Raw genomic sequence first — 14,932 nt, 5'->3', positions numbered from 1 at the left:
ATTTCCCTCTCACTGTTGTGTGGGGCAGAGAGGAGTCATAACGGCACAGAATGAGACCATTGAATGCTTAATTAAATTCATTTATTTTGGACATGTGACCAATTATTCTTACTTCCGTGGTGTGAAATGTTATTTATTTGGAGATTTCTATTATGCTTATGGGATTCCGTACATACAGCATCGTAGGAATCCCCTGTGTGATTGGTTGGCCTGGCCAACGGATGATGCCGAACCGTGAGCGCCAATGGTATCCGTGGGCCTTTATGCAGGCGTACGCCTGCAGGCCCAAGACCGCAAGAGTACGAAGCTCCGGAGACACCAGTTAATTGGGATTTGTTTCTCAGTTCGGAGGCGGAAGCCGGCGACAAACCTCCGATCGCAGTTTCAAGGCCCATCGTATTTTAGGAGGCTGGTTTAAAATGTTCATTACTTACGACATCAGGGATCTGGGACAAATTTTGTTCAATATAACCGGACCGATTATTGCAGAGAATAAAAATGTTCCTCTCGAACATATCCACCCGGGTTCGATTTGGGAACTGTTGTTGTCGGAGGCGAACATGATAGTGGCTGCACTACGGAAACCAAGGCAAAACGAATCAGCAGCGAACATAAAATTTCATGGTGATCATATTCAGATTCAATGCAGTCAGCCATTAAATAAAGTGAAATAATTTTACAGTGAAAAGATTTGGAAGTGTTACTCGCATCTGTGCCTTTAATTAAAGTTTGTGGCGTCTGACTCCCGTTCATGTCTCTGAATAAGAAAGAGAGGCTTGACGTTGACCAGACTGCACTGTGCCTGATGTTTGTGAACTCATCCTTTATATTGAGCGGTTTCTCATTCCTTGATCGGCGTCAGGTTTAGCTCAGCGGTAACTTCGCAGCCTCAAATTAATTACATGCTTGACTTATTCCTCACCGCGGGCGTTGCATGGTGATTTTATTGTCATATTCAATCCCCTTCTTCTGCACCGAAACACATTGTTGCCGTGATTTTAAACCTATGCTGCGTGATTCACAGCGATCACTTTTAAATGATTCAGAAAACCAGTCCTTTCACCTCCGCCACACGGTTTCGATTCCCGGTCAGGAAAGTGACTTTTATAACAGATTTTAAATCACAACCTGATGAAATTGACTACATTCAGCTGATTTGAAAAAATTAGAATTGTATAAATTACCATTACTTACCCCATAACTTTCATTTGCAGAACGAAAGAATTAATAGCTTTAGTATTTAAAAATATTCTGTTTGTCTATTCTTCCGACCAAAGTGAATAACCTCACATTTCCTACATTATATTCCATCTGCCACCTTATTGCCCGCCCACTCACTTAATCTGTCTATATCCCATTGTAGGCTCTTTGTGTCCTCCTCACAGCTTACTTTCCCACCTAGCTTTGGATCATCAGAAAACTTGGATACAATACACCCTGTCCCTTCATCTAAGTCAGTAATATAGACTGTAAATAGCCGAAGCATGCACACTTGATCCTTGCGGCACACCACTAGTTACAGCCTGCCAATCTGAAAATCACCCGATAATTCCTGCTCTCTATTTTCTGTCCGTTAACCAATCCTCTATTCTTGCTAATACATTACCTCCAGTCCCATGAGCCCTTATCATGTGTAACAAGCTTTAACGTGTTTCCTTACCGAATGCCTTTTGGAAATCCAAATATGCTGCCTCCACTGGTTCCCCTTATAGTTCCAATGAATGCCTGAAGCAGAACATCCCGTTGTGCGAATGGAGCCTTTTTGTCGGACAATGCTACATGTAAGGAAGGAGTGTGGTAAGGAGATAAGGGAAGTGATACTCTGGTAACAAGGTCGGGTAATAAAAATAGAAAGTGCTGGAAACACTCAACAGGTCAGGCAGCAGCTGTGGAGAGAGAAGCAGATTTAACGTTTCCGGTCGAAAACCTTCCATCAGAAGGTGGGCAGTTGTGTTAGGTTACACTATTAAACGTGCAAATTGTCACGTAGTAGAGGTAAGGAAAAGATATCAAATGTTTGGAACAGATACTTTAGAATTCGATAAAGGTTTGATTAACTTGCATATCGAGCTCGGAACTATAACGTGTTGGAGTTCCTCGGCTAAAATTCGCAAAGATTTGTTTAAGAGCTGTTGTTAATAACATGTCTAATTATTGCGGGATTAATAAATCTGACATTTAATGCTGCGAACACTTTTGCTGCACTGCGCGATCTCCAGCTGTGCTCGGAGCGCCGTCCCCTTCAATCCATCGCTCACAGGGACTGTTCCATTCAGCATTTCTTTTCTCTGGGCCTTGGTGAAATTTCATAGATTGAAAGCGACGCGTCTCAACCCCAAGCTCGTCACCGACATGCTAACCGCTGCACAGCAACCACACTCTGCTCCCGTGAGATGGAAGCCCGGGAGATGTTTCAAGCTCGAGTGCAGTTACAAGCAGAACTCATTCAAAGAAAGTCCACATCATTGAGGCGCCTGAGTCTTTGCACCGAACTCCTTCCCAAAGAGTTGAGATTCATGTGGGGGTGATTTGGGCACATCTTTCCCCACATTACAACACTTCAAAGGGGCTTCAATGGGCTTGAAGTGCTTTGGGACGTCCTGAGTTCGTGAAAAGCTGTGTATCAAAGCCAGTGTTTTTTTTTGCAAAAGTTCGAACAGCAAGTTCATAATTCGCGGGCAAAATAAGGGCTCGTCCGGGATCCCTCGCAAGTTTCAACAAATAACCCCGAAGCAAGAATCATACCAACCTAGCGAACTGATAAATTTGACTGGAGATAAGAGGTAAGCATTGTAAAACCATTTTGTTTGTGTGGTTGTTCTTGATGAGCAGAGCACTTAAGACCGAGACAGTGACTTTGTCTTTTCGAACTGTCTACTGAAGCGCCGCCCGGGCCCACTGCTACAGTTAATGAGCTGTGTTGAATATTGGATGTGATATAAATTGAAAAAGAGGAGGTGCTAGAAAGCTGGCTGTACCAGGACCAGTTGAAATGCATCCTAGGATGCTGAGGGGAGTAAAGGTGGGAATTACGGAGGTGCTGACCATAATCTTCCAATACTCATTGGATATGGGGTGGTGCCAGACATCTGGAGAATCGCAAATGTTACACCCTTGTTGAAAAAAGTGTATAAGGTTCAACCCAGCAACTACACGCCAGTCAGCTTAACGTCGGTAGTGAGGAAGCTTTTAGAAAGGGTAACCCTGCACAAAATGACCAGTCACTTGGACAAGTGTGGATTAATTAAGGAAAGTCTGCTCGGATTTGTTAAATGCAAATCGTCTTTTCCCAACTTGATTGCATTTTTTGATGAGGTGAAAGAGAGGGTTGATGAGGGAAATGCAGTTGATGTGGTGGACATGGACTTCCAAAAGGCATTTGATAAAGTGCCACGTAACAGGCTTGCCAGCAAATCTGAAGCCCATGGAATAAAAGGGACAGTGGCAGCATGGATGTCAAATTGGCGAAGTGACAGGAAACAGAGAGTAGTGCTAAACTGTTGTTTCTCTGAATGGAGGAAGGTACACAGTGGTGTTCCCCAGGGGTCGGTACTAGGACCACGGCCCTTCTTGACATATATTAATCCTTTGGAGTTAGGTGTCCAGGGCACAATTTCATAATTTGCAGATGATACAAAACTTGGAAGTATAGTGAGCAGTGAGGAGTATTGTGATAGACTTCAAGAGGACATGGATCGGCTGGTGGAATGGGCGGACATGTGGCAGATGAAGTTAAAAACAGAAAAGTGCGAATTGATACATTTTGGTCGGAAGAATGAGGAGAGGCAATATAAACTAAAGGATACATTTCCAAAGTGGTTGCAGGAACAGAGATACCTGGGGGTGTATGTACACAAATCGTTCAATGTGGCAGGACAGGTTGAGAAACCAGTTTAAAAAGCTTACAGTAACCGGGGCTTTATAAATAAAGGCGCAGAGTACAAAAGCAAGTAAGTTATGATGAACCTTTATAAAACACTGGCTCGGCCACAACTGCAGAAATTATGTGTTCCAGAAAATTTTATCCCGTGCAATAACTGGTCCCATTAAATTAAACAAAAGTTGCCCCAGATTCCTGGTGACATAAGCAACGAGCATTTTAAACCAGACTCCTGAAATACAATCGGCCTGGAAAATGCGATTGGAAACTCGCCGCTGGCTAACGCCTCTGAATCAAAAAACCAATACGACTTACCTGGTGTCTCCAGAGCTTCGGACTCTTGCTGCCCTGGGCCTGCTGGCATACGCCTGCATAAAGGCCCATGGATCCCAGGGGCACACACAGTTCGCAAGCCTGGGTGTCCTTGTGCACCAGTCGCTGAAGGTAAGCATGCAGGTGCAGCAGGCGGTTAAGAAGGCAAATGGTATGTTGGCTTTCGTAGCGAGAGGATTCGAGTACAGGAGCAAGGATGCCTTGCTGCAGTTGTACAGGGCTTTGGTGAGACCACATCTTGAGTATTGTGTGCAGTTTTGGTCGCCTTATCTGAGGAAGGATGTTCTTGCCATGGAAGGAGTTCAGCAAATAATGACCAGGCTGATACCTGGGATGGCAGGAATGACATATGAGGAGAGATTGGGAGGATTGGGCTCGTACTCGCTGGAGTTTATAAGAATGAGAGGGGATCTCATTGAAACTTATAAAATTCTGACAGTACTGGAAAAACTAGATGCAGGAAGGATCTTCCTGATGGTCGGGGACTCCAGAACCAGGGGTCACAGTCTAAGGATAAGGGGTAGGCCATTTAGGACAGACATGAGGAATTTCTTCACCCAGAGAGTGGTGAACCTGTGGAATTCTCTACCACAGAAGGCAGTAGAAGCCAATTCATTAAATATATTCAAGAAGGAGTTGGATATATTTCTTAAGGCTAAAGGGATCCAGGTGTATGGGGAGAAAGCAAGTTTAATCAGAGGAATATCCGCAGTCAGGAGCTGAAAAGGAACAAGAGCTGAAAAAACACCAAAAAAAAGATAAGAAATATCAGCAATTGTGATCAACTCTTTAATGTGTGTTCTCGTAGTTTAGTCCCAATCTCTCTCTCTCACACACTCCCAGTCTCTCTCTTTCTCACACTCCCAATCTCTCTCACACACACTCCCAATCTCTCTCTCGCTCTCACGCACACGCCCACTCTCTCTCTCTCACACTCCCAGTCTTTCTCTCTCTCTCTCTCTCACACACACGTGAGGACACCACCCACCAGGTACATGGTACATACTCATGTGACTCGGCCAACGTTGTCTACCTCATACGTTGCAGGAAAGGATGCCCCGGAGCATGGTACATCGGCGAGACCATGCAGACACTGCGACAACGGTTGAACGGACACCGTGCAACAATCACCAGGCAGGAGTGTTCCCTCCCAGTCGGGGAATACTTCAGCAGTCAAGGACATTCAGCCTCCGATCTTCGGATAAGCATTCTCCAAGGTGGCCTTCGAGACACACGAAAACGCAAAATCGTCGAGCAGAAACTGATAGCCAAGTTCCGCACTCATGAGGACGGCCTCAACCGAGATCTTGGGTTGATGTCACGCTACATGTAACCCCACCTGATGCAGGGTCATCCAGACTCGAGTCGACATTGGCTTGTTCTCTCTACACAGATGCGGCATGACCTGCTGTGATTTCCAGCCAAAAAAAATGTTTTTTGTCTGTTTTTTTGTTTTTCATACAGACCGCAGCATCTGCAATATTTGACCCCTTGTGACCCCACCTCATTGTTCTTTGATGTAATGTTTCCCTGACTGACCTGTTTGGACACCATTCACACCTTTGACTGCTGTGATTATCTCTCTGCTGAGGTGTGATAAATGGCAGTTGGAAAGGATACCTGTAAACATCTGACATGATTCTCTGACTATATAAGCTGTGTCTTTATGCATTTCTCCACTTCACCTGAAGAAGGAGCAGCGCTCCGAAAGTTTGTGATTTCAAATAAAGCTGTTGGACTATAACCTGGTGTTGTGTGACTTCTTACATTTGTCCATCCCAGTCCAACTCCGGCATCTCCACACCACAGACACAATAAACAAAGCCAGAGAGAAAGACAGAATCGGGAATCTCCGGGAAATAGACAAGAGATATTGACAAGGACTAAAGCGCTTTGCGATCAGAAAATTGCCTGAACCCCTGTGGTTAATGAAAGGGATTTTGCTGCTTGAGTTCCTGATACGCCTTGGGCTTCTGGAGAACTTGTTTCGTAGTTTGCAGAAACGCGGTTCAGACATGTTGTTGTGACCGGGCCGGGCCTGACTGCAATCAGCGACAATGAAATATAATATCGACAGGCCCGGCTAGGTCAGTCGGTAGAGCATGAGACTTTTAATTTTAGAGTCGTGGGTTCGAGCCCCACGTTAGGCGGTATTTATTTTGTTAAACTTTTATGTTGCTTTCAAAGCGTCATTAATTGAGCGATAACCTTGTTTTGCACAATGAAAGAAATGCGAACTGAGAAAATACTGCAGATGCTGGAAATCTGAATTGAAACAGAAAATGCTGGAAATACTCAGCAGGTCAGGCAGCTTCTGCGAAGAGAGAAACAGAGTTAACGTTTCTGGTCGATAACCTTTCGTCAGAACTTGAAAAAAGAGGTAATGGAACAGATTTTTAAGCAAATGTAGGGGATTCTATGAGATCATGGCTGATCTCCTGCCTCAAATCCATTCACCGGCCCTATCGCCATATCCCTTGATGCCCTTACCAGACAGAAATCTACCGACTTCTGTTTTGAACATACCCAATGACTGAGCCTCCACAGCCATCTGGGGTAGAAAATTCCAAAGATTCACCACCCCCTGTGTGAAGAAATGTCTTCTATTCTCAGTCCTGAATGGCCTAACCTTTATCCTGAGGCTGTGGCCCCTGGTTCGAGACTCCCCAGCCAAGGGAAACATTCTCCCAGCATCCAACCGATCAAACCCTGTAATAATTTTGCATGCTTAATGAGATCCCCTCCCATTCTTCCGAATTCAAGAGATTGCAGGCCTAGTTTACTCAATCTCTTCTCATACGAGGTCAGTGACAGTCTTGCAAATGGTGACTTGATATTCGGTAGTGGGGTCATGGTCCAGGCGAAGGTAGGAGGAGGTGTTGGAGAGTTGGCGTACAGCTTCCGCTAGGTAGAGGTCGGTTCGCCAAACAGCAACAGCACCACCCTTGTCAGCAAGTTTTGTGCTTTGCATGTTAACTGTTAACTGTTACCCATATCACATTTTACACAATATATGGGCTACTCCAGCTCCTAATTCTTTTGTTTTATTTGTTATTTCCAGACACAGGAGAGCAATCTCGCCCCTGGACAAGCAGAAGGAGCAAGTTCCAACAAAATGATTCCGCAAACGTGATAACTGCTGCACTGTGGAACCGTCTCCACTTTCAGTACCAGGTCAGATGGAAATGTTAGACTTTTTTGAGGATGTAACTGGTGGAATAGATAAGGGAGAACCAGTGGATGTGGTGTATTTGGACTTTCAGAAGGCTTTCGATAAGGTCCCACATAAGAGATTGGCGTGCAAAGTTAAAGCACATGGGATTGGGGGTAAGGTACAGACTTAGATAGAGAACTGGTTGGCAGACAGGAAGCAAAGAGTATGTCTAAACGGGTCTGTTTCCAAGTGGCAGGCAATTACTGGTGGGGTAGGGCAGGGATAAGTGCTTGGACTCCAGCTACTCACAATATATATTAATGATCTAGAAGGTTGAACTAGATGTAATAACTCCAAGTTTGCAGACGACACAAAACAAGGTGGGCATGTGTGCTGTGAGGAGGATGCAGAGAAACTCCAGTATGATATGGACAGGTTAGGTGATTTAGCAGAAGCATGGCAGATGCAGTATAATGTGGATAAATGTGAGGTTATCAACTTTGGTTGCAAAAAGAGGAAGACAGCTTATTATCAGGATGTCAATAGATTGGGAAAAGGGGAACTGCAATGAGACCTGGGTGTCCGTGTGCACCAATCGCTGAAGGTAAGCATGCAGGTGCAGCAGGTGGTTAAGAAGGCAAATGTTGGCCTTTATAGTGAGAGGTTTCGAGTACAGGAGCCAGGATGTCTTGCTGCATTTGTACAAGGCCTTGGTGAGACCATACCTTGAGTATTGTGTGCAGCTTTGGTCACCTTATCTGAGCAAGGATGTTCTTGCCATGGAGGGAGTGCAGCGAAGATTCAGCAGACTGATACATGGGATGGCAGGAATGACGTATGAAGACAGATTGAGATGATTAGGCTTATATTCGCTAGAGTTTAGAAGAACGAGAGGGGATCTCATTGAAACTTACAAAATTCTAACAGGACTAGACACACTAGATGCAGGAAGAATGATCCCGATGGTGCGGGAATCCAGAACCAGCGGTCACAGTCTAAGGATAAGGGGTAAGCCACTTATGGCTGAGATGAGGAGGAATTTCTTCACCCAGAGAGTGGTGAACCTGTTGAATTCTGTACCACAGAAGGCAGTTGAGGCCAATTCATTAAATATATTCAAGAAGGAGTTAGATATATTTCTTAAGCCAAAAGAGAAAAAGAGAAAATGGGAGAAAGCAGGGACAGGGTACTGAATGTGGATGATCAGCCATGATCTCATTAAATGGCGGAGCAGGCTCGAGGGGCCTATCTTCTATATTTCTATGTGAATGGAGCAGGTGAACTGCTGAATCCCACTTTTGAGGGATGTCCCAAAGTGCTTGACAGTGGTGTGAAATTAAATGAGTTCCGCTTGGTAATTAAAAACTGTCAGAAGTGGGATTGGAACCCACATCGCCAGAGAAAACTGCGATCTGAACGCAACGCCTTAGACCGCTCCGCCATCCTGACTTCTTCCGTTAATTTCAGCATCTCATCACTTCCACATGAAGAACGTTTCCGTCCGGGTGCTTGTTCAATGCTGTTGAAGGCTCAGTTACCGGGATATCATCTCCCCCGGGGTTTTCCTGAGCTTGTGCTCGTTGTATGGGGAGGTTTATTCCATGTCCCTGGAATCTTGCAGCTCCAGGGATGGGCAGCAACATTCTGAGCTCTGGAGCTGGGGAAAAGCGATTAATTAATGGGTTTATTTTCGGGCCTGAAATGCGGCTTAGATCTGTTGGTATTAACCGAGGCCGGGGCTGCGAGATATTTCAGTTTGTTCACGTTTAACCAGAGGAATATCCGCAGTCAGGAGCTGAAAAGGACCAAGAGCTGAAAAAACACCGGAAAAAGATAAGAAATATCAGCAATTGTGATCAACTCTTTAATGTGTGTTCTGGTAGTTTAGTGGTTTAATTGTTTTAATCAACATTCATTAACCGAAAGCGTTGTTTTGCAGAATGAAAGAAATGCTCACAGTAAGGGACAGTCGAAAGTTGAGTAATTTAACTTTAATAATTTGTGAAAGTTTATTCATTGCCGACGATTTATACCCTATCAGAATTTACGCACTGTGTATTTTAGGAGTCTGCTTTAAATTGTTCGTTGCTTCTGACACAAGAAACCTGTTAAATTTATTTCACAGAAAAATAATGTTTCCGCCCGGGCACCTTTCGCGAGTGAGGCAAATGTGATAACCGCTACACTACGAAAACCTCTACTTAATTCAGCATCGAGAAAGCACTGTTCAGACAGAAGGGACACTACAGAATCGCTCCTTCTGCAATGATTTCCTTTCACTGGCATTTCTCTGACCGAACTGCACAAGTCAAAAATGTTCCTTTCAAACTCATTAAACTGCCGAATTTCCTTCCCTCTGGTTTAACCCAGGGGTTTAAATTGTTCTGCAAACCATGAACCAGGTTCACCTGAATTCCAAGGTGTGTAAGGAAATCAAGCATCAAAAGCCCTTTCATTAACCACAGGGATTCAGGCAATTTTCTGATCGCAAAGCGCGGTCTCACCTTGTCAATATCTCTCGTGTGTTTGTCGGTGTTTCCCGATTCTGCCAGTCTCTCTGGCTCTGTTTATTCTGTGTGACCACCTGCAGGTTGATCTTGAGCGAATACCTGTGCTTGTGTCTTGTCACATTAAATAAATGAGGAATTGTGGCGCTTCACTCCCTGACACTGGGGAAAGAGTGAGACAGTCTTTGGAGCAAGTGTCTGGTTATTGTGAAACGGCAAAGAAAACAGTATTTCCAGAACTACCCGGAGAAACAATGACCCCAACGTGATTTGAACACGCAGTTTTACAAACCGATTGAGACGCGCTACCGTTGACGCCACGAGAGTTTATAGGCCTAATGTACTCAATCTCTCCTCATAGGACAATCTTATCATCATTGAAAACAATCAGGTTTGATTCCCAGTCAGGGATTTCAGTTCTGACAAAGACCATTGAAGTCTGTGAGAATCTTAATAATTTTATTAAAACCAACAAAAATGTGTGTTGCACACTGAAGGAAATTGTAACATGTTTGCCGGGTGACAGTCAAACTTTAATAACGTTCGTCAGAGATTCATAGATTTATAACAAAAGGCGCCTGCTTTACTCAGCGTTTCCGTAGTGTAGTGGTTATCACGTTCACTTAACACGCGAAAAGTCCCCGGTTCGAAACCGGGCGGCAACATTTTGTAAATCATGTTCATTTATGTCGTAGAAAAATGGATCAATTCCCATTTGTTATGCAAAGTAACAAAGTCCTGTTACATTTGTGTTATTCTGTACAGTTATGCACACACACAGAACACTACGGTGTCGCTCGCTCACTTCCGTTTCCGGACCTGACCGTGCAGACAGCCCCTCTCAAAGCTGCACATTCCGGCTGCTTTCAGTTGAATTGTGAAAGATTATTCAAGGATCCTGCAGCTTTACCTCGGTTCACAACAGCAGATCTAAGCCGCGTTTCTGCAAACTACAAACCATGCTTTCCAGAATTCCAAGGTTTATACGGAACTCAAACATTAAACTTTCATTAACCACAGGGGTTCAGGCAATTTTCTCTGATTCTATAAAACGTTATTAAAGTTTGACTGTCATCCGTTATACATGTTAACAATTCCTGCAGTGTGCAACAAAATGTTGTGGGTGGATTATTGACAATAGAAAAATTATGAAGTGTCTCACAGACTTCAATGATCCCTTAATAACGTTGGTTAACTAAAATCTATCAATCGCAGGTTAAAATGAGCAATTCATGATGCATCTTTGAACGAGCTATCCAATCAGTCCCACTCCGCAGGTCGTCCCCCATAGCCCTGCTGACACTCCTGCCAGTGGATACTTTTTCCCACATAATTTTGATCACCTCTATTAAATCTCCCCTGACCAGTGATTAATGGAGTTCAACGCGTTCAAGTGTCAGATCATCCACTTGGGGCCTAGCAAAGATTGGTCAGTGTGTGGTCTGAAAACATCATGTGAGAGATTAGGTTTTTTCTGTGAAATAGCCAGTCCCGATAAATTTTACAAATGTTGCCCCAGATCGCTGATCTCTCAAGCAATGAAGATTTTAAACTATTCTCCTAAAATGCAATGTGTAAAATGAGATATGGGTTAACAGTTCAGGAGATGCAAAGAGCAAAATAAATGAATGAAGTTTCGACTGTCCCTCAGTCACCATATTATCATGTCTTTCATTCTGCAAAATAAAGTTACCGGTTAATAACTGTTGATTATAGCAGTTCTTATTTATTCAAATTAGATGTATGTAATTAATTTAATAAAATTACATTGCATTCATGAATAAGAAACGGTGATATCAAAATTTCTTCTCTAACCGTGAATCGAACCCAGCTCGCAACACTGATAGGATACGTTAAGTTGAATTATTTAATGGTGCCTCGAAAGATGTCACGCTGCTAAATTAAAGTCACTGCTTTAATGTGTTTCGGTGTTGAAGGGGATTGAAAAAAGCCCAGGCTGCGCCCGCGGTGAGACAGATTTCGAACTTAAAAAGAAGTTGGTGCTGTGAAGTAACCGCTGAGCGAAAGCTGACACCGATTAACGGACGAGAAACCGCTCAATATAAAGGATGAGCTCACAAACGTTAATTCCTGTATTCTGTGTCAAAGGACCCCCAAATCCTTGAATATACTCAATGACTGAGCATCCACTGCCCTCTGAGGTTGAGAATTGCAAAGATTCACAAGCCTCTGAGTGAAGAAATGTCTCCTCATCTGACTCTCAAATGGCCGGCCCCTTATCCTGAGACTCTGCCCCCTAGTTCTAGACTCTCCAGCCAGGGGAAACAATCTCTCAACTTCTACCCTTTCAAGCCCTCCATGAAAATTGTATCTTTCAATGAGAACTCCTCTCGTTCTTCTGAACTCCAGAGATTATAGGCAAAATCGACTCAATCTCTCTTCATAGGACAATCCTATCATCATTGAAAACAATCAGGTTTGATTCCCAGTCAGGGATTTCGGTTCTGACAAAGACCATTGAAGTCTGTGAGAATCTTAATAATTGTATTAAAACCAACAAAAATGTGTGTTGCACACTGAAGGAAATTGTAACATGTTTGCTGGGTGGCAGTCAAACTTTAAAAACTTTCTTCATAGATTCATAGATGTATAGCAAAAGGCGACTATTTGACCCAGCGTTTTCGTAGTGTAGTGGTTTTCACGTTCGCCTAACACGCGAAAAGTCCCCGGTGCGAAACCGGGCGGAAACATTTTGTAAATCATGTTCATTTAAATCGTAGAAAAATGGATCAATTCGCATTTGTTATGCAATGTAACAAAGTCCTGTTACATTTCTGTTATTCTGTACAGTTCTGCACAGACACAGAACACTACGGTTTCGCTCGCTCACTTCCGTTTCCAGCCCTGACCGTGCAGACAGCCCCTCTCAAAGTTGCACATTCCGGCTGCTTTCAGTTGAATTGTGAAAGATTATTCAAGGATCCTGCAGCTTTACCTCGGTTCACAACAGCAGATCTAAGCCCCGTTTCTGCAAACTACAAACCATGTTTTCCAGAATTCCAAGGTGTATACGGAACTCAACCATTAAAATTCCCTTCATTAACCACAGGGGTGCAGGCAATTTTCTATGATTCTATAAAAAGTTATTGAAGTTTGACTGTCATCCGGTATACATTTTAGCAATTCCTGCAGTGTGCAACAAAATGTTGTGGGTTGATTAATCATAATAGAAACAGTTATGAAGTGTCTCACAGACTTCAATGATCCCTTAATACCGTTGGTTAACTAAAATCTATCAATTGCAGGTTAAAATGAGCAATTCATATTGCATCTTTGAAAGAGCTATCCAATCAGTCCCACTCCGCTGCTCTTCCCCCATAGCCCTGCTGACACTCCTGCCAGTGGAAACGGTTTCCCCCTTAATTTTGATCACCTCTATTAAATCTCCCCTGACCAGTGAATAATGGAGCTCAACGCGGGCAAGTCTCAGATCATCCACTTGGGGCCTAGCAAAGATCAGTCAGTGTGTGGTCTGAAAACATCATGTGAGAGAATCGGTTTTTTCTGTGAAATAGCCGGCCCCGTTAAATTTTACAAATGTTGCTCCAGATCGCTGCTCTCTCAAGCAATGAACATTTTAAACCATTCTCCTGAAATGCAATGTGTAAAATGAGATATGGGTTAACAGTTCAGGAGATGCAAAGAGCAAAATAAATGAATGAAGTTTCGACTGTCCCTCTGTAACCATATTATTATGTCTTTCATTCCGCAAAATAAAGTTACCGGTTAATTAATGGTGATTAAAGCAGTTCTTATTTATTCACATTAGATGCATGTAATTAATTTAATAAAATTACATCGCATTCATGAATAAGAAACGGTGATATCAAAATTTCTTCCCTAACCGTGAATCGAACCCAGCCTGCAACACTGATAGGAATAAATTATTGAATCATTTAATGGTGCCTCGAAAAATATCACACTACTAAATTAAAATCACTGCTATAATGTGTTTCGGTGTTGAAGGGGATTGAAAAAAGCCCAGACTGCGCCCGCGGTGAGACAGAGTTCGAACTTACAAAGAAGTTGGTGCTGCGAAGTAACCGCCAAGCGAAAGCTGACAACGATTAAAGAAGGAGACAGCGCTCAATATAAAGGAAGAGCTCACAAACGTTAACTTTCTGTATTCTATGTAAAAGGACTCTCAAATCCTTGAATATACTCAATGACTGAGCATCCACTGCCCTCTGAGGTTGAGAATTGCAAAGATCACAAGCCTCTGAGTGAAGAAATGTCTCCTCATCTGAGTCTCAAATAGCCGGCCCCTAATCCTCAGACTCTGCCCCCCAGTTCTAGACTCTCCAGCCAGGGGAAACAACCTCTCAGCTTCTATCCTTTCAAGCCCTCCAAGAAAATTATACCTTTCAATGAGAACACCTCTCGTTCTTTTGAACTCCAAAGACTATAGGCCCAATCTGCTCAATCTCTCCTCATAGGACAATCCTATCATCATTGAAAACAATCAGGTTTGATTCCCAGTCAGGGATTTCAGTTCTGACAAAGATCATTGAAGTCTGTGAGAATCTTAATAATTGTATTAAAACCAACAAAAATGTGTGTTGCACACTGAAGGAAATTGTAACATGTTTGCCGGGTGACAGTCAAACTTTAATAACTTTCGTCAGAGATTCATAGATTTATAACAAAAGGCGACGGTTTTATCCAGTGTTTCCGTAGTGTAGTGGTTATCACGTTCGCCTCACACGCGAAAAGTCCCCGGTTCGAAACCGGGCGGAAACATTTTGTAAATCATGTTCATTTAAATCGTAGAAAAATGGATCAATTCCCATTTGTTATGCAAAGTAACAAAGTCCTGTTACATTTGTGTTATTCTGTACAGTTATGCACACACACAGAACACTACGGTGTCGCTCGCTCACTTCCGTTTCCAGCCCTGACCGTGCAGACAGCCCCTCTCAAAGCTACACAATCCGGCTGCTTTCAGTTGAATTGTGAAAGATTATTCAAGGATCCTGCAGCTTCACTTCGGTTCACAACAGCAGATCGAAGCCGCGTTGCTGCAAACAACAAACCATG

At 43.3% G+C, this 14,932-nt stretch overlaps 1 non-coding gene across 1 annotated transcript; it reads left to right on the top strand.

Moving 5' to 3' along the window:
• The first annotated feature begins 14,562 nt into the window (after positions 1 to 14,562).
• Positions 14,563 to 14,635, top strand: trnav-cac (transfer RNA valine (anticodon CAC)). The gene has a single exon. It is a non-coding gene; the product is annotated as a tRNA-Val (tRNA).
• Positions 14,636 to 14,932: the final 297 nt, after the last annotated feature.

This window comes from Somniosus microcephalus, unplaced genomic scaffold, assembly GCF_052327205.1.
Source record: "Somniosus microcephalus isolate GS21.2 unplaced genomic scaffold, FLI_Smic_1.0 unresolved_chr4, whole genome shotgun sequence".
NCBI lineage: Eukaryota > Metazoa > Chordata > Chondrichthyes > Squaliformes > Somniosidae > Somniosus > Somniosus microcephalus.
This window is presented reverse-complemented; position numbering and strand designations above follow the sequence as displayed.